At 32.1% G+C, this 4,414-nt stretch overlaps 1 long non-coding RNA gene across 1 annotated transcript; it reads right to left on the reverse strand.

The window, feature by feature from the left end:
- On the reverse strand, nt 1–838 carry LOC140956646 (uncharacterized). The gene is made up of 3 exons (XR_012171498.1): nt 595–838; nt 477–500; nt 1–257 (listed from the first exon to the last, which is right to left on the reverse strand). It is a non-coding gene; the product is annotated as an uncharacterized lncRNA (long non-coding RNA).
- Nucleotides 839–4,414: the final 3,576 nt, after the last annotated feature.

Here is a 4,414-nt window from a genome sequence, read left to right on the forward strand (position 1 = left end):
ATGTATCTAACTAAAATAAAATGTGTGTGAACCAAAAAAATATTTTATTTTATTTTGCACATCAATTACCAAATGATAATATGCGAGTCAGCATATAATATCACATAAATCAACAAATAGAACATAAATCATACACAGGATCATCAGATGTCTCTGTCAGACATCGTGAAAATAACTGATCTCTACGTAGCTCAACTAATTTACCAGTAACTTAAATCCTCATGAAAGTCCTGAAAACGCCAACTCAGACAATTCACCTGAATATGAATTTAAATGGTCTTATTATCATATAAAAATTCCAGAACCATTTAAATTCACTAAAAATCCAATTTCAACAATTTAGACATTTTAATTTCTAAAATTCCAATATTCGCCTAAAATGCCTAAAATCAATTATAATTAACAATTCTAAGGCATCGAACTCGCTGATACTCGATTTATAGTCTCAATTTAAACATTCTGAAATTTTTCGATACATCGAATCAACTCAAAGTTTGTATCTACATCCAAAAATATAACCAATATCAATATTGATATCAAATTTAACCAAAAATGGAGCAATTCTTAAACAATTTCTGGAATCATAATTTATACCTCAATATATATATCAAAATGAAGCTTATGACTCAAAGAACAAAAACCCTCAATCAATTTCCGAACTCCGGCGACGTACGGTGACGATTCAGCGGAGAAAGGCGCTGCGTTTTCCGATGGGTTTTCGAAAGGGTTCGAGAAACGCTTCAATATGGGTACCAAAACGTAGCTCTCGTCGAGAGCTTTCCAACCATATATTTATTTGAATTTTTCGGCACCGGTGTGGCCACAATCGACGATCAAAGAGGCGGTGGTGGAATGAAGCTTTTTACAGAAAGTTACGGGAAAAGTGTAGGGATTCGTGTGTGTTTATAGGTGTAGTATGTGTGAGAGAGTGTTATAATACATATATATATATATATATTAATATTATATGTGTGTTTATATTTAGAGTAGGTCTGTTGTGAGACAGTCTCACGAATTTTGATCTGTGAGACGGGTCAACTCTACCGATATTCACAATAAAAAGTAATACTCTTAGCATAAAAAGTAATACTTTTTCATTGATGACCCAAATAAAAGATCCGTCTCACAAAATACGACCCGTGAGACCGTCTCACACAAGTTTTTGTCTTATCTTTATCTTTTCGGAGTTCGAAATTTGACCCGGTCTATTTTATTTCAACTCTCATGTGCTATAAAATTTAAATATGCATTTTAATATCGTATATAAACCGATATTTTCTAATACATATTTCAACACACGATTTAATTATTTGACTTAATTATTTTAAATTCCTCAATTTAAAATAATTAGTCTTAATTATCGCCAAATAACATATAATTAAATCGGGTCATCACATTTCTCCCCCTCTAACAAAAGATTTCGTCCTCGAAATCAAAACACACAACACATCTTATATACAACCTAGTCACACATCTACCACTGATAGTACACAGGAAAGTAAGAGTACATGGAATAATTTGTGACAATTTCAAACAAGTGAGGCCATTCTTGTCTCATTTTAGCCCCCAGTTCCATGTAGCCTCTTCAGTCCCATGTCTACTCCATTGTATCATAACAAGCGGAATCGTCTTATTTCGAAGTTGCTCATCCTTTCGATTAAGAATCTGTATAGGATATTCAACATAGCTAAGAGAACTATCCAACTCCACATCCTCGGGTCTAAGAACATGAGATGGATCTGGCTCATACTTCCGCAGCATAGATACATGAAACACATCATGTATAGCAGACAAACTCTGCGGCAAGTCCAATCTATAAGCCAATAAACCGATCATCTCAACAATAGTAAACGGTCCAATATAACGTGGAGCTAACTTCTCTTTTCGCCCAAATCTCATCGTGCCACGTAACGGTGACACTTTCAAGAAAACTTGATCGCCAACCTGAAATTCTAAAGGCCTGCGTCTTTTATTCGCGTAGCTAGCTTGACGATCCTGAGATGCTTTCATCTTTTTTCTAATCAAATTAATCTTTTCATTCATTTCTTTAACAAACTCAGGTTGTACCAATGGTTTTTCTCCAACCTCATTCCAACATACAGGCGATCGACACCTTCTGCCATACAACGCTTCGAATGGTGCCATCCCAATAGTTGTTTGAAAACTATTATTATATGAGAATTCAAACAATGGTAAAGATTCTTGCCAGTTTCCACCAAAATCCATGACCACTGATCGTAACATATCCTCCAAAGTTTGTATAGTCCTCTCTGTCTGACTATCTGTTTGTGGATGATAAGCGGTACTCATTGCCAACTTAGTACCCAAAGCATTCTGAAGACTACTCCAAAACTTGGAAGCAAATCTAGGATCTCGGTCAGATACAATAGATACTGGAACTCCATGCAATCAAATAACATTATCCACATATAATCGTGCCATTTTATTATAAGCATAACTACGATCGTATGGAATAAAGTGTGCTGATTTGGACAATCTATCGACTATCACCCAGATAGCATCACAACCTCTGTTCAATCTGGGCAAGTGAGTCACGAAGTCCATTGCAATATGTTCCCAGTTCCATTGGGGTATTTCTAAACTCTATAACATACCTCCAGGTTTCATTCTCTCGGCTTGAACCTGCTGGCATGTCAAACATTTCGCTACAAATTCTGAAATATCTCTCTTTATCGCTTCCCACCAGAAATATGGCTTCAGTATGTGGTACATTCAATGAGTACCAGGATGAACACTATGACGGCTACAATGCGCCTCTTGAAGCAATGCTTCTCTCAATCCTGTGACATTTGGTACCACTAACCTGTTATTCATTCGTAAACAACCATCTGATGAGATATTGTATTTATCTGGGTTACCAGAAAAAACCAAGTCTTTCGCTTTCTGAACCTGTGGATCATTCTTTTGAGCTTTCTTGATCTTTGAAATAATTTTTGGCTCAAATTGCAAAGCAGAAACAATAAAATGATTGCGTTTCGGCTGAAAATTCCAACCAGAAGTACATAAATCATCATAATTCTGCCAAACATGGATAGATGCTATCATAACATCCTGATACTTCCGGCTTAATGCATTTGCAACCTTATTCATTTTTCCTAGCCGATACTGTATTTCACGGTCAAAATCCTTTAGTAAATCTAACCATCGTCTCTGCCTCATATTCAGTTCTGATTGAGTAAAGAGATATTTCAAACTCTTATGATCTGAGTAGATAATAAACTGTTCACNAGCCGATACTGTATTTCACGGTCAAAATCCTTCAGTAAATCTAACCATCGTCTCTGCCTCATATTCTGTTCTTATTGAGTAAAGAGATATTTCAAACTCTTATGATCTGAGTAGATAATAAACTGTTCACCATATAAATAATGTCGCAAAACATAAAAAGAAAAAACAATGGCTGCTAGATCAAGATCATGAACTGGATATCGTGTGTGTTTATAGGTGTAGTGTGTGTGAGAGAGTGTTATAATATATATATATATTATATGTGTGTTTATCTTTATCTTTTCGGAGTTCGAAATTTGACCCGATCTATTTTATTTCAACTCTCATGTGCTATAAAATTTAAATATGCATTTTAATATCGTATATAAACCGATATTTTCTAATACATATTTCAACACACTATTTAATTATTTGACCTAATTATTTTAAATTTAATTATTTTAAATTCCTCAATTTAAAATAATTAGTCTTAATTATCACCAAATAACATATAATTAAATCGGGTCATCACAATAATAAATCTAAATTATAATTAAAAAATTTAAAAAATTTGAAATCTCGTCATTTTTCTATATCGTTTCTTAATTTATTTTGTAATATTTGACATTATTCACTACTTTAAAAGTGTTTTTATATCTCTCTGAGTTATTTTAAAAATTATAGGAACTTTTAAATGCAACATAATTAATTAAAAATGTAGTGAAAGTAGTTTTCTTTTTTCTTTTTGTAATATTTGAAATTATTCAAAATATTTTTTTATTATATATTATTTTTTTAATTATCATATATATTTTGTGTGTGTGTATATATAGTTTTTGAATTATGTGATTATATTCATATTTTTATGATGTTAGGACTTAAATCTAAAATGAATTTTTTAGTAACTTTTGAAATATTAATGTTTGTACTTAAAAATTAGGAGTTGTTCCATTAATATTTTTAAAACACTAAAATAAAATTATTATTTTGGGCTTTTCCAATGAATCAATTTGAATTTTTTATGCTTCCCTTAAAAAAAACAATCTATCTACATCTTTTATTGCGAAAAAGTTTTTTATTCTTCGAATCTAATACCTGTTCTTGAATTTTGATGCATTTTCTCCTAATTTTTATATCAATAATTTTTAAATTAATACACACACACACACACATACACAGATATATA

Source organism: Primulina huaijiensis, chromosome 14 (assembly GCF_012295235.1).
Source record: "Primulina huaijiensis isolate GDHJ02 chromosome 14, ASM1229523v2, whole genome shotgun sequence".
NCBI classification, from domain to species: domain Eukaryota; kingdom Viridiplantae; phylum Streptophyta; class Magnoliopsida; order Lamiales; family Gesneriaceae; genus Primulina; species Primulina huaijiensis.